At 39.9% G+C, this 20,036-nt stretch overlaps 1 protein-coding gene across 2 annotated transcripts in view; it reads right to left on the reverse strand.

Moving 5' to 3' along the window:
• The window catches only part of map3k22 (mitogen-activated protein kinase kinase kinase 22), a 111,813-nt gene extending 92,127 nt beyond the window's left edge, over window positions 1-19,686 (reverse strand). Inside the window, exon 1 of one of the 2 annotated variants that reach the window (XM_072259847.1) lies at window positions 19,259-19,686. The gene's annotated coding sequence lies outside the window, so the exon portion shown is untranslated. Of the gene's footprint in view, window positions 1-19,154 lie in introns of both variants that reach the window. The other variant, XM_072259838.1, reaches the window with a different exon arrangement.
• Window positions 19,687-20,036: the final 350 nt, after the last annotated feature.

The following is a 20,036-nucleotide window of genomic DNA, read 5'->3' on the forward strand; positions in this document are numbered from 1 at the left end:
GATGAAGTGTATTAGGATTTCAGGAAGGCATTTGATAAAGTATCCCATGCAAGGCTTATTGAGAAAGTAAAGCGGCATGGGATCCAAGGGGACATTGCTTTGTGGATCCAGAACTGGCTTGCTCACAGAAGGCAAAGAGTGGTTGTAGACGGGTCGTATTCAGCATGGAGGTCGGTCACCAGTGGAGTGCCTCAGGGATCTGTTCTGGGACCCTTACTCTTTGTGGTTTTTATAAATGACCTGGATGAGGAAGTGGAGGGATGGGTTAGTAAGTTTGCTGATGACACAAAAGCTGGAGGTGTTGTGGATAGTGTGGAGGGCTGTCAGAGGTTACAGCAGGACATTGATAGGATGCAAAACTGGATTGAGAAGTGGCAGATGGAGTTCAACCCAGATAAGTATGAAGTAGTTCATTTTGGTAGGTCAAATATGATGGCAGAATATAGTATTAATGGTAAGACTCTTGGCAACGTGGAGGATCAGAGGGATCTTGGGGTCCGAGTTCATAGGACACTCAAAGCAGCTGCGTAGGTCGACTGTGATTAAGAAGGCGTATGGTGTATTGGCCTTCATCAATCGTGGAAGTGAATTTAGAAGCCAAGAGGTAATGTTGCAGCTATATAGGACTTTGGTCAGACCCCACTTGGAGTACTGTGCTTAGTTCTGGTCGCCTCACTACAGGAAGGATGTGGAAGCCATAGAAAGGGTGCAGAGGAGATTTACAAGGATGTTGCCTGGACTGGGGAGCATGCCTCATGAGAATAGGTTGAGTGAACTCAGCCTTTTCTCCTTGGAGCGACGAGGATGAGAGGTGACCTGACACAGGTGTATAAGATGATGAGAGGTATAAATCGTGTGGATAGTCAGAGGCTTTTTCCCAGGGCTGAAATGGTTGCCACAAGAGGATACAGGTTTAAGGTGCTGGGGAGTAGGTACAGAGGAGACGTCAGGGTTAAGTTTTTTACTCAGAGAGTGGTGAGTGCGTGGAATGGGCTGCCAGCAATGATGGTGGAGGCGGATACAATAGGGTTTTTTATGAGACTTTTGGGTAGGTACATGGAGGTTAGAAAAATTGAGGGCTATAGGTAAGCCTAGTAATTTCTAAGGTAGGGACATATTCGGCACAACTTTGTGGGCCGAAGGGCCTGTATTGTGCTGTAGGTTTTCTATGTTTCTACTGCCCAGAGATTGCTCGATCCTTAATGGTAAGATCCTGTACATTCTGTAAAAGTGTCAATAGCATAGGGCCTCAAACAAGCCCACTATTAAAATGTTTTGACCATGGCCTTTATCTTATAAATCCTAAGTGGCCTACTTTATAACTTTGAAAGAGTGGTCACTCCACCTATGTACAATAGACACACATTCAGTTCCAGAAATTACAACCAAGGACTAGTTCTTATATCTGCCTGATGTACTGGAGCACTATGGATGGAATCTTTCATCTGATATACCATTTGCTTTGTCTCTTTTCTCAGTCCACTGAAGAATTCCTGCATTCCAGTCCACATTGGCTGGTTCATAGATTAGCTTTATTGCAAAATATTGACTGACTTATCAGAGGTTGATGGTGCAGTCAAATTGCCAACCACTGAATATCTTTGAAACCTCAACAGGTACTGTGTTTGCTTTGAAGAATCTTAAGAAAGAATAGCTATTATTAAGACTAACAGGCTTTTCACTAGAGTGGAACCTGTCCAGCTGTGCTAACTACACAGTGGGCTCCCTGCTATGTGCCACTGGGAAATTTACACTATGGGTGATCCTCAACCATCTTCTTCCAGTGGCCTCACAGCTACTCCTCAAGTTTTTCCACTCATCAGGAGGTACAACATTGGAGCGCATTACTATTCAACAAAGTGAGCACAATTACCACTGTATACCAGCTTGCTTGACTTCCAAAAAAAGCTTTGACTCCATGAATCAGGAGGGTCTGTGTAATATTCCACCCATTCTCGCTTCCCACAGAAATTCATCCCTATCCTACGTCTGCCATATTTTTGCTGGCCAGATAAGCTGTGTCATCACCAAACACCATTCGCAATCTTTCTAGCATCACAAGCATTCAGGCCGTAGATGCATTCAACCCGCTCTGATGGGCATTATTTGCAAGCCCATGATCAGACTCTGGTCAAAGGAAACAATTCAATGATGTATCTTTGAAGAATATAACACCTTCACTCACTTGTGGAAATCCCCAGATCTTGGCTGATCAATATACAGATGCTGTATTTGGGACAACACTGAATACCTTGAAATCCCTTCTTGGATCCAGAAGGCCAAAAGACCAGATAAATCCACATAATGTTTCATAGTACTGACACACTGCTCAATCAAACGCCTCCATATGGATTATGGCAAAGTGAATGGATCCTGTTTTGGCATCATCAGTCTCTTCAGAACCCACAGAACTGGAATAAAAGCAAGCCACCCTTGATTCAAGCGACTGCCTAAGGAAGAGGCCAAGGCCACAGTTTAATTTCTCTTCAGTATACTTGTATACTTCTGTATATTGTGTTTAAAATGTTAGTAGATAATTAGACTGACAACTAGATAATTATTTTATTATTTTAATATTTTCGTAACTGTATGTTTTTTCTGCTATCATAATTATACATGCCTCTTAATTCATTGTGCTATACTCCTCTGCTCGGATTAGTCTGCAGACTACAATTGTCAGGGAATGCTAATACCGGATTTGCCACCACCTTTAATCTCTGGGTTTTGCAGAGATTTTTACACCTGAACGGGCAGAATAACATACATTTATTTCTTGCATCCTGTGAATGATAGGACATTTACTGAGTACCTAAAAAAGACTGAACATGGAATATATTTACATAGAAACATAGAAATGCAGAGCACTGAAAGAGAGGCCTTTTGGTCCATCATGTCTGCACTGATCAGTATGCCAAATTGAACTAATCCCATTTGCCTGCACATATTCGATGTTCCTCTGTTCTCCATCTGTTGAAAGGCCTCTTAAACTTTGTGATTGTATCTGCTTCTACGACCTCCCTAGAGAGTACATTCTAGGCACTAAGCATTGTCTGCGGAAAATCTTCATAACTCTCCTTTAAACTTACCCTCTCTCACCTTGAATCAATGCCCTCTGGTATTTGACATTCCCACCTTGGGGGAGAAAAAAAGACTCCGATTATCTACTCTGTATATACCACCCATCATTCTCTAAACCTCTATCAGGTAGTCCTTTCAGTTTCCAAAATTCTAGAGAAAACAATTCAAGTTTGTCTAATTTATTCTTACAGTTAATCCACTTCAATCCAAGTAGCAGCCTGGTCAACTTCATCTCCACTCTCTCTAAAGCCCACGTTCTTCCTGTAGTGTGGCAACCAGAAATGCATGCAATACTCCAAATGTGGCCTAACCACAATGTTATATGGCTACAGCATGACTTCCTGACTTTAACACTCAACATTCCTACCAGTGAAATCAGGAATGGTGAGAAGGGCACATGCACAGCCACCAATGGGACATAGCAGAAAAGATGGACTGATACCTGGTTTTAAGGATGCTCAAGTTAAATATAATAACCTAACTGCTGCCTATCTGATTGTGGATTACAGGAGGAACGAGGACAGACTTGGCCTGATCAATATCAATGGGTCTGCAGTTGACAGGGTGAATAGTTTCAAGTTCCTCAGTAATGATCATCACCAATGATCTCACCTGGACTGTACACAGTGGCTTTGTGGCAAATAAAAGCAGAACAACATCTCTTCCATCTCAGGCGACTGAAGAAGTTCGGCATGGGCAACCAAATCCTCAAGAACTTCTACAGGGGCACCACTGAGAGCATAATGACTGGCTGTATCACCGCCTGGTATGGGAACTGCACCAACCTTTTTCGCATGGCAATGCAAAGAGTGCTACAGACAGCGCAGTGCATCTGTGGATGTGAATTTCCCTCCTGTGAGGATATTTATAGCAGCAAGTGCAAAAAGAAGGCCTGGAAGATCATCAGGGACACCAGTCACCCCAACCATAAACCATTTCAGCTACTTCCGTCTGACAAACAGTACCGCAGCATTAAAGCAGGACCAACAGGCTATGGGATAGCTTCTTTCTACAAGTCATCAGACTTTTAAACTCACATGTCTGTACATTGCAACAGAGTCATAATGCAAAGATTTTTACTCCCTCATGTTGCGGGATGGATGTAAAATTTAAATAAATTCTAGATAATAAAACAAATACAAGATGGTGAAATCAGTGCAACATATAGTAGTTCTGCCATTTGCATCGACTTTCCCAGTTGCATCAAAGTAAAAACTTATGTCAACCCTAAATCTACTCTGTTGTTAAACCGACATCAAGCGAGTGCCTAATCCATACAGTCCAAGGACCCAATCATACTCCAATCTTTTTAATTGGTCTCTGCCAGACAGTGGTAAAGTCAAAGCATTTGCTCTCAACACTTCTGGAATTCTGTTGGTATTCACATACCATGGCTCCAATGGAAAAAGATCATTGGTTAGAATATGATTGGATTTGGCTTTAACATTCCCCTTTATCATGGGCATCTTGGTCAGCACTGAACAGTTGGGCTGAAGGGCCTGTTTCTGTGCTGCACAACTCTATGATTCAACAGTGGAACATCCAAGTAACCATTGCTTTTGGAACTCACACAGAAAGAAAGAAGATGTGCATTGAGTACATAAAAGTCTATGCGGTATGTCATTGCTACCAGAGAGAAAGAATTTGTTGAGTTGCAAATTCTCAAAACACAGAAGTACCAACTTTTTTAAAAATATGCAATGAAGCTTTCTGATTTCATCCAAATTTCCCAGGATAGTTACTTTAATTCCAATTGTGGAACCAGTGAATGCTACGAAGCAGATTCAATGCAATCAATCCCCTTGGGTGACTAAATATATTTTGCTCTCATTAACAGAACACTATGCAACTTTGGCAATGTTTGCAGAAAACAGCATTACTGTGCCCTCTAATCACAATGTGAGAACGAGTGATGTTACAGTCCATCTGTTGTGAATCAGGTTCTTCAACTGCAGCCAAATCTCACCATCAAATGTTCCATTACACCAAAAGAAAAATACCAGAAACAAAACTACAGGGACATTTTACTTCTGATTTATGTATCTGTTTACAAAAGTTCATTGAGTTTGAAATCAGATTAATCACAAACACACACACAGACACAAATTCATAAAATGGCTTCTTACATTATGGTCCTGATAACTTAGGGGAGAGAGGGAAGATGTTTTGCCTTAGCAAACCTGGAAGAATGGCTACAGCGTGTTCTGCTAAATGTAAAGGCAGGAACTGAGAGCTAATTTTAAAATCTTTTGTTTGACCGCAGCCAGCCTGCTTGAGAAACTGGCTGATGTCAAGTAGGCAAGCCCGTGGCACAAGGTTGCAACAGAGAAGCTTGAAAATAAAAGGGAATTCAATTCAAGGAAAGTAAGGCAAATACTGTGAGTATCAGGAAGGAGCAAGGAAATGGAATAAGCAAAAGGGGTACATCATGAGCCAAGGAGACCATAGGATAAACTATGAGAACACAATTAGACTATTGTTGGGATGGTTAATAATCTGTTGGAGCACTGGGGAAAGCACTCCTGCTCTTTATCATCCATAGCATTACAATGCTCCCGCCCCTTCCATGAATATCTTACACTGCTTTATAACTGCTAGATTTGCCTAGATCTGGGAAACCCAACTGCTCACTAGTAAAACTGGAAAAGTGAAAAATATATGAATCTTACATCCTGATTTAAATAGTAAAATGAGGGATCTCCCATTATGAGTGGTTAACCCCTCAACTGACAGGAAATATGAGAGACTACACTTGCCCATTTAGGAGTGTTCAGACAGTTGCAGTGAGTCATATATGCAGTCTGTTTTTCAATTCCACAAATCTAATGTACAAGCAATTCCCCGTCAAGTTATTAAACCATCATCAGGGCAAGGAATTAAATCATCCACATCAATTTTCAAGTAATCTTGAATCATCTGCTAACACAATGAATGGACAGCATCCTAAGCTGCCCTGTTTATACAAGGTGATGGCTCACAACATTTTCTAGCTGGACAACTTACTTGTCTGTCTCTCTATCTGGTTGGTGAATGGTGAATGGTGGTTGGAGTAGTTTGGAAACCTGGAGATCCAAGACTTAACAATTTCTTTTTCCAATCTTCCTCAACAATGGCATCTCATTAGCATGATTTTATGAGCTTATAAATTAGTAACTATAAATATTTCACTGAAGATATTTCAAATTGATCATCTGAGAAGCTACAATCTTACTTGCTGGATTCAGATAAGCTCCAGATTCCGATAGAGAACGTTTCACTGGTTTAGATGCTCGCTGAACTAAATGCTGCTCTAAAGATCACATCATCTCTAAGACTAGTGATTGACAAATCCTTGGGTATAAAAAGTATAAAAATCGTTTACTAGATGAGACCAGATATTTTTAATGAAGGTTCAAAAATTTTGAAGTATATTTATTATCAAAGCACACATACGTCACCATATACAACCCTGAGTTTTATTTTCTTGCAGGCATACCCAATAAATCCATAACAGAGTCAATGAAAGACCTTAATCCTTAATCTATGGGATTTAGGTATGAATGGCAATTGCTGCACCCACTGGCAATGGAAATAATAGAGACCATTCTTATCTTTAAAATAATTGACATTTAAATTGACTTTTTTTAGTTGTCTTTAAGATTTAGAATGTATAGCTAAAATTGTGATGGAAACAGGTTCAGTGGCAAGGTAAAGAATGGAATTCTGTTATTCCTCCAGATGGGTTCCTTCTGTGTTAGATGATTCTATCAGAAGAATATAGTGAATCTACTTACTGAACTACTATCTGGTCAAAAGGTTCCCAAATCTTTCAGGGTAGATTATAATTAACAAAATTTGGCATGTTTTCTGGAATAACTCCAACCAGCAAAAGACTGATCAAAACTAAGAATAAATTCAGCTCTAAAATGGTGCCAAAATGAATGAAACAAGTTTTTGCAAATTCTGATGTACAAAGAATACAGTTACTCATGGCATAAGTTCCCTTTATAAATCTATGGATGAAACTAAACCAACTTAGCCCAAGCTTTAAAGATCCAAAAGGAAGTCAAAAACATTGTAAAACTGAGCCAATTATAAAATCACTATAGTTTTCTTATTAACAGCCAAATGAACTTAGGTATATGGTCTTGAAACAATTGTACCATTTATTATATTTTTCAAAAACATCAAGGCTCAATGCAAGCTGTATTATTTAGTGTTTTGTTTCCTTATTTTCCAAAATGGCAGTGATCTAATATTTTTAGAATGGTCATACAGTTGTTCAGCATTAAGTGTAGCAAAGGCTAAGAAGTCACAAGATTGGTGCTCCAGAACTAGCTCCACCTCTAGCAAAACTGTTCCAATACAGTTACAACACTAGCAACCTTTCCAAATGGAAAGATACCCAGCTATTTTCTGACTGCATTAAACAGGGAAAATGCAATACAGTTAATCATCAATTATCAGTGAAAGTATAATCAACAGCATCTACTAATAATGTGCTTACCAATGCCAAAACCACAAACCTTCAACCTGCATCACAGCTTTCAAGAGAATATTCAAACATGGACTGCTAAGTGGCTGGAAACATTTGAACATCAAACTGCCAACTCTATAAAGGGAAAATTTGGCCACCTACCCTTTACATGTAATGAGATGCCTGTAGCCAAATCCTTCACCATCAACTGGACAAGAGGTAATCTGGATCAACTTCATGAATGTTGTAACGTAGCTACAACAGGTCAGAGGCTGAGTTTCCTGTAAGGAGTGACTCACCACCTGACAGCCCAAAGGCAATGAGATGGAATGTGTTCCAATTGCCTTTGCAGATGCAGCTCTAACAGCATGCAATAAGCTTGGCACCATCCAGTGCAAATCAACCTACTGACATTCACACCTACCACTCTAAACGTTCATGCCTCGCAACAATGGGTCACCAGGGCTGCAGTGTGTATGATCTGCAAAATGCTGTGCACCTCCACAAGTCTGCTATATCAGACTAAAATGAATGAACTCCACTACCAAGGAGGACAACAGCAGAAAGCACAGGAAACCATTGCAAATCATGAAATCACGAGAAAAGACCGGTCCGGAGACACTTCTGTACCATCGTAAATCCACCACTCCAGCTCCTGCAGTTTGCTTATGAACCACCTATTGGAGTCGAGGACACCATTACCTTCCTGCTTCAATGGGCTTACACCCATCTGGATGAACTGGGCAGCACTGTGAGAATTGTGTTCTTTGATTTCTCCAGTGCTTTTAACATCATACAACATGTTTTACTGGGGAGTACGCTCATGGAGATGCAGGTGGATGCTCTACTAGTGCCCTGGATTACAGACTACCTGTCCACCTTAGGGGACTGTCCTGTCCCCCTTCCTGTTCACCATCTACACCTTCGACCTCAGATACAACTCCAAGTCCTGCCACCTGCAGAAGTTTTCAGACGATTCGGCAGTTGTGGGCTGTATCAGCTGGGGTCAAGAGGCTGAGTACAGAAGAATGGTGGACAACTTTGTCGAGTGGTGTGGGCTGAATCACCTGCAGCTCAACATCACTAAGACAAAGGAGTTGGTGGTGGACTTCAGAAAGGTGAAAACACCCTGCATTCCCATCTCCATCAAGGGAACCGATGCGGGAGTCGTCTGGGACTACAAATACCTGGGAACTCACCTAGACAATAAACTGGACTGGAATAAAAACACAGGGGCTCTGTACAAGAAGGGACAGAGCTGAATGTACTTCCTGAGGAGGCTCCAGTTATTCAACATCTGCAGTACTTTGCTGCAGATGCTCTACGACTCAGTGGCGGCCAACGTTCTATTCTTCGCTGTAGTCTGCTGGGGCAGCAGGGTGAGAGCAGCTCACGCCAATAACATCAATAAGCTTGTCAGGAAGGTCGGTCCTGTTCTTGGGGTGGAACTGGATTCCCTGGAGGTTGTGTCTGAGAGGAGGATGCTGCAGAAGCTACAGAACATTATGGACAATTCCTCTCACCCCCTCCATGACATACTGGACAAACAGAGGAGCATCTTTAGTAATAGACTGATTCCACCGAAGTGCACCACTGAACGCCACAGGAGATCCTTTCTCCCTGTGGCTGTAAGACTCTACAACTCCTCCTCCTTAAGTATATGGTTTTATTGGACATGTGAATCTGGCACTATTACCTTTTAATGCACATTTTGTATTCTTTTTCATATCTCAATGGTTACATTTTGTATTTTAAAGTATATATTTCTGACTGAGCAAACTTGTAACATTAATTTCCTTTGGGATAAATAAAGTTTTATCTTACACTGTCACCTGAGGATTTCTCTTCATATCACCTATCATCTGACTTGAAAATATATCAGATTTCTTCACTGTTCTGGATCTTTCTAATTAGCACCATTGTAAGTGTTTTCTCAATGGATGGACATTACCTTCTCAAGACCAATAGGGATGGGCAATAATTGCTGACCTTGTTAGAATGGCCTGGATTATAAAAATAAACAAAATTTACTCATTTTCCTGCGCATTACTAAGGAAATGCTGCATTATTGGAGGTATCAAGTTGGAAATCCACTGCACCAAATGGAAATCTTGCAAACGAATGCTTTCATTGCCACAAAACAATTTTCAGAAGTGGAATGTTTTATTAATATGGTTCTAACTAACACTCACCCATTTGACTGAAGGCCCTGTCATTTTTCAGATGATTCATTAAACCTCAGTCCCTGCTCGCTTCTCAAGGAGATCTAAAAGATCTCACTGGACTCTTTTGGAAAGAAGGGGTGTTTCTCTGTCATCCTTTCCATTATTCCATCATTATCTCATTACTACTTGTAAGAACAACTTCACTGGCCATCGTACATATGGAATATTGTAAAAAGGGTCACTAATTGCTAGTTTGCTTATCCTTTTATAGAGACACAATACCTGAGAATTAGCCTTAAAACTTACAAATGGCTTATGATTCTTTTTAAACTTCTTTAGGTCAATGCCGCTGTTTAACCAATAGGGAGAGGGTCACATAAGAAGAATAAATAACTGCACAGCAGTACAGACTTTGCCAGATTTATTTTTATTGCAGTATCATTCTTCCCTTCTGTTTCTTGGAATTGCACAACTACCCACAGCCAAAATATTCTGCAGCCCACACGTAGCCACAAAAGGACTGATTTTTGAATTCCCTGGACTTCGATCTTTCTTATACGCTCTTCCATTTTATTTTGCCTTGCGAAGCACAGGGAAAACCATGCAGTACCTGGACTCTCTCTTCACAACTCCATCTATTTTCAAAACAAAATCAAATTTCAGGGACGCTTTGAAAAGAAAAATTGAAATCCCTCTTACACTGTGAAAGAATATAAGGAAACAGCCTATTTATTTAACACAAAACTATGCACAGTCTGTGGGTGAATAAACAGCAGTTAGGTGTGATACGCTATCATATAAAATATCGTCAGGCATTTAGGAAGCATAGTTAAATATTTGTTGCTTGTTAACATCTATAGAACACTTGAAATGTGCTCTATAACCAAATGTACTCATCCGGACTACAGTCCAAATTCTGACTCCCCATTCACTTTTAATTCCAGTTCAGTATGTGGCTTTATACAATTATCTAACCAGTTATCATAAATTTAATATTCCCAGAAAGAATCCAAATATTATCCAGAAGATAAAGGTATCAAGGACCCAGTTTAGCTGCTTAAATGATTCCAAGTACAATATTCAACCTGAAATGAATTGTTTTGTTTCAAGCCAGGATAACAAAACATGTTGCAACAACGTGCTTCCCTAGCCTCTTATTAAGGAAATAAAAAAAAGTGCTAGTGGCCTCATCCTATGCGTCAGCCATTAGTTTCTGCCAGAAAGTACACAAATCTGAAAATCAAGTAAGATTAAGCACAGTCTTGGCTGTCAACAACAATTAACAGGACTATCTATGCATCCATCAGAGAGATTAACACATGAGAGTCTGTATCATTGTCAGAAAAGGATTCACTATTTCCTTCAGAATAGTGAAATGCAAATTAGAAGGTTTTAAAATAGACTCAACTAACATCAGCTAAAGGCAAAGTTATCCTAGATCTGATCTCTATGCTATCCATTTAAGCTTAGAAATCATACTTGGGCAAAAATAACATGTGAACAAAGTAACCAACTAACAATTTAAACAGTAATAGACCATAAACGACAGAAGCAGAATAAGGCCACTTGGCCCATTGAGTAAACACTGTCATTTAATCATGGCTGATTGAATTTTCTTCTCAGCCCCAATCTCCTGCCTTCTCCCCATATTCCTTCATGCAGAGACCAATCAAGAATCAATCAACCACTGCCTTAAATATACATAAAGACTTGGCCTCCACATCTGCCTGTGGCAAAGGATTCCACAGATTCACCATTCCCTGGCTAAAGAAATTCCTCATCTCTATTCTAAAAGGGCACCCCTCTATTCTGAGGCTGTGTCCTCTGGTCTAAGACTCTCCCACCACAGGAAACATCTCCATATCCACCCTATCAGGGCCTTTTACCAATTGATAGGTTTCAAAGAGGTCACCACTAATTCTTCTGAATTCTGGTGAATACAGGCATCAAATGCTGTTCATATAACAAGCCATTCAATCATGGAATTATTTTCTTGAACCTCCTTTGAACTCTCTCCAGTTTCAGCACATCCTTTCTAAGATAAGGAGCCCAAAACTGCTCACAATACTCCAAGCAAGGCCTCACCAGCTTCTAAAGTTTCAACATTACATCCTTGCTTTTATATTCTAGTCCTCTCAAAATGAAAGCTAACATTGTATTTGCCTTCCTCACCACAGACTCAAACCGCAAATGAACTTTTAGGGAATCCTGCACAAGAACCTACAAGTCCTTTTGCACCTCAGTTTTTTATATTTTCACTCCATTTAGAAAATAGTCAACTCTTTCATTTCTTCTACCAAAGTGAATGGCCATACAATTTCTGACACTGTATTCCATCTGCAGTTTCTTTGCTCATTCTCCTCATCCGTCTAAATCCTTCTGTAGTCTCTCCATTTCCTCAAAATTACCTGTACCTCCTCCTATCTTCATATTGTCTGCAAAATTTTCCAACAAAGCCATCATCCAAATCACTGACATATGACGTAAAAAGAATTGATCCCAACACAGACCCCTGAGGAACACCACCAGTCGCTGGCAGCCAACTAGAATAGGCTCCCCTTATTCCCACTCTTTGCCTCTAGTCAATCAGCCACTGCTTTATCCATGCTAGAATCTTTCCTATAATACCATGAGCTCATAGCTTGTTAAGCAGCCTCATGTGTGGCATCTTGGCAAAGGCCTTCTGAAAATCCAACTACACAACATCAGCCAATTCTCTTTTCGTCTATCCTGTTTGTTATTTCTTCAAAAAATTCCAACACATTTGTCAGACACGATTTTCCCTTGAGGAAAACATGCTGACTACTGCGTATTTCATCATGTGCCTCCAAGTGCCCTGAGGCCACATCCTTAATAATCGGTTTCAGCATCTTCCCAACCACTCAAGTCAGGCTAACTGGCCTATAGTTTCCTTTCTTCTGCCCTTCCCCCTTCTTGAAGAGTAGAACGACATTTGCAATTTTCCTGTCTTCTGGAACCATTCCAGAATCTATTGATTCTTAAAAGATCATAACTAATGCCTCCACCATCTCTTCAGCCACCTCTTTCAGAACCTGGGATATACACCATGTAGTTTAGGTCACCTATCTACCTTTAGACCTTTCAGTTTCCCCAAGAACCTTCTCTCTAGAAATGTAACTTCACATAATACATCACTTCTGACAACTGGAACTTCCACCATATTGCTAGTGTCTTCCACAGAGAAAACTAATACAAAATACTTATTTTCTTCGTCCATCATTTCCTTGTCCCCCATTACTACCTCTCCAGCATAATTTTCCAGCAGTCTGATATCGACTCTCGCCTCTCTTTTATACTTTATGTATCTGAAGAAACTTTTGGCATCCTCTTTAATATTATTGGCTAGCTTACTTTCATATTCAATCTTTACCTTCTTAATTACTTTTTTAGTTCCCTTCTGATGCTTTTTTAAAAGCTATCATATCCTCTAACTTCCCACTAATATTTCCTCTACTATATGTCTTCTCTTTGGCTTTTATTTAACTTGTTAGGCACAGTTGTGTCATATTTCCTTTAGAATTATTCTTCCTCATTGGGATGCATATATCCTCTGCCTTCCAAATTGCTTCCAGAAATTCCAACCACTACTGCTCTGCTGTCACCCCCGCTAGTGTTTTTTCCAATCAATTCTGGGCAACTCCTCTTTCACGGCTCTGTAATTCCTTTTACTCCACTGTAATACTGATACTGTACATCTGATTTTAGCTTTTCCTTCTCAAATTTCAGTGTGACTTCAATCATATTATGATCACTTTCCCTGAAGTTCTTTTACTTTAAGCTCTATAATCACGTCCGGTTCATTACACAACACCCAATCCAGAATAGCTGATCCTCTAGGCACTCTAGAATTTCCCTCTCTTGGAATCCAGCACCAACCTGATTTTCCCAATCTACCTGCATATTGAAGTCCCCCATGATGATTGTAACATTGCCCTTTTGGCATACATTTTCTAACTCCCTGTGTAATTTGCAGACCACATCCTTACTACTGTTTGGGGGTCTGTATAAAACTCCTTTCAGGATCTTTTTACCCTTGCAAATCCTTAGCTCTATCCACAGTGAATCAACACCTTCCAACCCTATGTCATTTGATTTGATTTCACTTTTTACTTTTCACCTTTTAATGAACAGAGCAATGCTACACCCTCTGCCTTCCTGCCTGTCCTTTCTATATAATATCTTTTATTGGACGTTAAGCTCCCAGCTATAATCTTATTTCAGCCATGATTCACTGATGCCTACAACATCAAACATGCCAATCTGTAACGGTGCTAAAAGTTCATCTACCTGGTAATGTTGCATTATGTCAATTCATCAATATTGTAAACAAAGCAACAACTTGAAATTATATATCCTTTAAAAATTGCAAAAGAGCCCAAACAATTAAACAAAATGGATGCCAGTCCATTAAGGGAATTGACCAAAGGTTTCTTACAATTTCTTTCCAAGAGGTGGAGAGGTGGAGGATATTAAAACTGTAATTTCCGAGTGTGGATTCTAAGTATTCATGAAAACATACTCTTGAAAGCATGGTGACTGGAAAAGAAGAACTAAAATCTAGGGTTTTCTCACCATCACTATTACAAAAGATTTCATGGAAAAATAGTGACAGTATACACTGTGTCATTCACTCTCTCAGACTGGCAACATCATGTAGTCAGATATTAGTTGATCGGCATCCCAACTCTATTTTCCCATTTTTATTCCATTTGTCTTGAGGCCATCACCAAACAAAAAATGTCTGCCTTGAAGGCTTAAACTGTCTCAGCATTAACAGACTTTCGAAGGAGTGAGCTCACCGAACAAAATTATGTTAAGCTAACAAAATGAAGTGCAGAAAACATTTTTAATAATGATAGAAAGAAGTTGCAAGTATTTACCCATATACTTCACATTTTGCACATTTGAACAGAGCATCAGTGAGGAACAATTAAAACCAGACTTACAAAACACATTAAAAAGCCAATTACTTATCAATCATTGATTGAACACACTGAGACCACAAGGATTCCATTCATACCTTTATTGTACTAAGTTTTCACAATGTTCTTATTACTGTATACTAAACAAACTACCATTTGAATTGAATAAGACAATGTTGATTAACAATGGTGGTATCATATAAACATAATGATGATTGACAATGTAATACATAAATGTATTAGGATATTAATTGAAATGATGACTAACATATTCTAAATGATGACAAGGAAATAATCACATAGAAGTAATATATGAAAGAAAGACCATACTGTACTTCCTGGGCAGTCCATTAGGATTTGTTTCCACTCTTGTTCTACGGGTTCTAAATTTCGATCGAAGCAAGTATGAGATCCTCATGAGCCGCCTTAGGTGAGCAATTTGGGAAATGCTCTCTTTGCATTCTCAGTGTTTCATGAGGCACGGAACAAGTAAGAAGCTGCAGTTTTTGAAGGAGGCTTTGGAAACATACTGGAACTTTTTCAGTGTCTACCTAGCGATTTCTTCCCACAATGGATTATCTATCACACCAGATTGGAACAGATTAACTATTTTAAGAGTCTGAAGTCATGAATGCAATTTACCTGCCCAGGACCTCAATCATGGACTGGAAAGGATGCCAGTCATCACATTGATTCACTCATCCTCCAGTGGATTTGGAGAATGTTGTGGAAACAGCAAGAATGGTCACTTTGATCATTTTGCACTAAAATAGACTTCATTTTTTTTGTTCTAATTGTGTTCCTTCTTGTAAAAATTATATATAACTTATGTTCAATTGATGTTTTTCTTGTAAATACTGCTTATGTGATGCTATGTGCCTGAAATACTGCTGTGAGTAAGCTCATTACTGAACTTATGCATTTGACAATAAACTCAACATTGACTTTGGCTTTGACACACCTCCAGTTCTTTGCATAGTAGGTGTAAATAATCCCAACCTCACACTCATGTGAAATTACAAAGGCATCTTCATTACCATCAGCTTGATAAGTGCTGACTACCACCTATGTTGCTCTGTCATCTTGAGGTGGCATGCCCCAAAATTGTGGTGCCACAACAGTTGGACCTCTACAAAATCCAGCATTTTGAGCACCTATAAAGGGACTCTTGATTTTCCCAGAAGAAAACACTTGGACTAGTTTGATGAGAACGACTGGGTTACTTTAGAGCTATTTCACTGTAAATGAAATGTTCCTGGATTAGAAATTGCCCAAAGGGAAGCAAGTCCTTTCTACAGACACCTGAACAATGAGGTTCAACAGAAAATCTAATGACCAATAGGTCGGATGTTGGAGAAACTGAACTTGAACTATCTATAGACAATATCTCAAGGTGATGCAAGATAACCACAGACTTTCCCTTCATTATACTTCCAAATTGACAAGTGAATTATTGTGAGCAGCCTTACACTTACAACTACTCTGCAGTGGATGGTCCCAAACCTGACCGTGAAAGGAGATGGGTTGGGCATGGGGCTAACAACTATATCCCACTGAAAACCCAGAGTCGCTCCAAAGATCTCATTCCTGGAAGAGGAAGGGTCTTCAAAGATGGGCTAACATAGGGACAACTTGAAAGACTAGCTCTGGACTGGGAAGCTGCTGTCATTAACCTGTGCCCCAGTAGGGGTAAAGGGCTTAAGTAAGCAAGCAACACAAACAACCCCAGCACTGAGGCGCCGTTAATTCAGTTGGCTCTGATGGGCAGGACATTGCTGATACCAACTTCCAAAAGCAGGCACTTTACTTCAAGTTACTTTATGGCAAGGAATTGCCAGGTGAACAGCAGAAAAGATTCAAAGATATTCTCAGTCTGTTTGAAAATGTGCAGCATTCTCACCATCAAGCAGAAATTCCTAGTCCATGGCTGCTCACTGAAGAGCTGGAGTACTCAGAGTAGTTTGAGAACCATGAGACCTTGTGTTCAGAACATATCAAAGCCCAGCATGAATGATGGAAAGAGTGCACCATCTCCCAGCAGGTACCTGCCTCAACAGTGGCAAGTCCAGGATCCCACAATAGCTTCATTAGAATCTACAGTACTGGTGTGAAAGCAGGTCATCATTGGCTCCAAGGAATCACCTAAAAAGATGGGATTGAGCTATTGCTCAAAACATCATGTGCAAAAGCAATTCAAGTATACCTTTTGGCTACAAAGGTAATGACAGCACATCCAGGGTTAAGACAGTGTAGCTTTAATAGGAAGTAAGCTTTTAAAAACCTACAAAAGACAACTAAAAAAGTCATTAAGAAGGTAAAGGTGGAATATGAATGTAAGCTAGCCAATAATCTTAAAGAAGATATCAAAAGTTTCTTCAGATATATAAAGTGTAGAAGAGAACTAAGGGTGGATACTGGACCGTTGGAAAATGAGGGTGGAGAGGTAATAATGGGGGACAACAAAATGGAAGACAAACTGAAAAGTATTATGCCCCAATTAAGGATGAGGTCTCAGGGGGCACATAATAAAATAGGCTGAAGTCAGCATGGTTTCCCCAAGGGAAAATTTTATCTGACAAAACTGTTGGAATTCCTTGAAGAAATAACAAGCAGGATAAACAAAGCAAAATCAGTAGATGTACTTCGATTTTCAGAAGGCTTTTGACAAGGTGCCACACATGAGGCTACTTAACAAGTTATGAGCCCATGGTGTTACAGGACAGATTCTAGAATGGATAAAGCAGTGACTGCTTGACAAGAGGAAAAGATGGGAATAAAGGGAGCCTTTTCTGGCTGGATGCCAGTGACTAGTAGTGTTCTAGAGGGGTCTGTGTTGAGACCGATTGTTTTTACGTTATGTTAATGATTTGGATGTTGACATTGATGGCTTTATTGGAAAATTTATAGATAATAAAAGATGGCAGATGAAATACAGTGCTGGGAAGTATATGTTCATGCACTTTGGTAGAAGAAATGAAAGGGGTTGACTATTTTCTAAATGGATTGAAAATACAAAAAAAAACTAAGGCGCAAAGCAACTTGGACCTCTTGTGCAGGATCCCCTGAAGGTTTATTTGCAGGTTGAGTCGGTGGTGAGGAAGGCAAATGCAACGTTAGCATTCATTTCAAGAGGACTAGAATATAAAAGCAAGGATGTAATGCTGAAATTTTACAAGCTGGTGAGGCCTCACTTGGACTATTGTGAGCAATTTTGGGCCCCTTATCTTAGAAAGGATATGCTGAAATTGGAGAGGGTTCAATGGAGTTTCACAAAGATTATTCCAGGACTGAGTGGATGTCATATGAAGAGTGTTTGATGGCTCTTGGCCTGTATTCACTAGAACTCAGAAGGAGAAGGGACCTAATTGAAACCTGTTTAATAGTGAAAGGCCTTAATACAGTGGATATGGAGTGAATGGTTTCTGTGGTGGGACAGTCTAGGAACAGAGGACACAGCCTCAGAATAGAGGGGCATCCTTTTAGAATGGAGATGAGGATGAATTTCTTTAGCCAGAGAGGGGCAAAACTGTGGAATTCTTTGCCACAGCCTGCTTTGGAGACCAAGTCTTTATGCATATTTAAGGCAGAGGTTGATAGATTATTAATTGGTCAGAGGATGAAGTGATACACGCCAGAAGACTGAAGCTGAGAAGAAAATTGGATCAGCCATGATGAAATGGCGAAGCAGACTGGACGGGCCAAATGGACTAATTCTGCCCCTATATCTTATGGTCTTTAAAAGTAATTGCTTTGTATTAATATCCTTAAAATCCTCAAGAAACCAATATTCATTACTGCACTTTCATGTTAAGAAGTTCATTGCACCAGAGGAATGTGCAGTGTGCGTAGCAATCTGAGAGTTTAGAAATTAATATTTCGTTATTGCACAATGATTACTCCATTTTGTTCATGCAAATACTGAAGAAATTTGTTGTGACAAAGAAATGCTTCTCAAGCTTGTAAATAAGTTGTTGCGAAGGGACGTCTAACATGTGAGGAAATGCATTTGTTTATAATTTATGGATGTTTGCATAGTCCGGACATAACCCTATTTCAGCAGATTTTTCAACAACTGACAAGGTCCACCGTTCAAATCGCAGAATTTTTATCCTGCTCCTCAGCCTTCCCACCCAACAACAATCTTCTCGAAATACTTACAATCAATTGAAAGTGACCAAAAACCACCTCATCGCAAGAAAATAAAGTTCAGGCTAGGATCCGTTTTTTTTAAAAGCATGCTTTTTCTACCTACCATGAAGAAGTGTAGACATTATCAGATCATTCAGGGAGCAGATCGCAAATTTAAATCATTGTTTAATATGTACAGGCACATTATAATACACTCGCCGAAGTTGAAGACCAACTTGCGTAAATTTTTATTTATTTAAACATAGCAAACCGGACAGAAAATATCTTAGTGAAGCAAGCCGATTCACTTCCTGGACAAGTTAAAAAGATTGCAGAACAGACAATTTTTCGACATTAGCAGCTACATAAAAAAAGACAACCAACCTTTGACTGGCTTGCAGCTCAAAGTGTTCCTAGTTTGAAGAATCCTAAAAACACCAATCATCGAAGTATCAAAATTTAGGTTTTACCCCAGGTTTCCGACTCACTTTAATCGTCGAGTTTTCTGCAGTGTGTGTTTTTTTTTCACTTGCTCACGTCCGGAGTGCCTTCCTCTCCACTGGACTGCGTGCCTGTATGTGTTACGATACAGGAACCAGCTCCGCTAGCTTTAGTGACCTGAAGCCAGCGGCTACGAGTTCCTCACTATTCGGGTCTCCGGGACACAACTCTCTCCTTTACTCATTTGCAACTTTGCAGATCCCAACTAAAAGAAAAGCTGAATAGGGCAAAACTTCCTTGCTCATCCGGTCTTTATATAACTTCTTTTTTCTTTTCTCCAATCAATGCAAAATTCCACACCCCAAAATCGCACTTCGTCTTCTTCAGCCGCCTAACTTCGACCCTCAATCTCTGTTTCTTACTTTCAACCACCCCACTGTTTTTTTCCGTGTGAAAGTTCGGCATATGCGTGCGTCAATGTAATATGAGCACCAGAAAACCATGACGTGGCGCACACCGCCTCATCTTCTGTAATTGGCACTGCACACATACACACCCGTACCGTACTGTATTAGATGTAGAAAAGACTGCACACCGCGGAATTGTCCCAGGTATTAGGCGGCGAGCACCAATTACTTAGTTAACATCAACTGAAGTCAACCCACAGCTGTCAGGAAAAAAAAATTAAGAATTAACTTTAGGCATAACTGAAATAGATTGTTAATATATAGATGCTTAATTTTCAAGATTTTTTGTCCAAGTGGTGTGTATTGTCACGTGCACAAGCACAGTGAGGTACAGGTACAATCAAAAACTTGCTTTCAG

The sequence above is a fragment of the Mobula birostris genome, chromosome 1, assembly GCF_030028105.1.
Source record: "Mobula birostris isolate sMobBir1 chromosome 1, sMobBir1.hap1, whole genome shotgun sequence".
NCBI lineage: Eukaryota > Metazoa > Chordata > Chondrichthyes > Myliobatiformes > Myliobatidae > Mobula > Mobula birostris.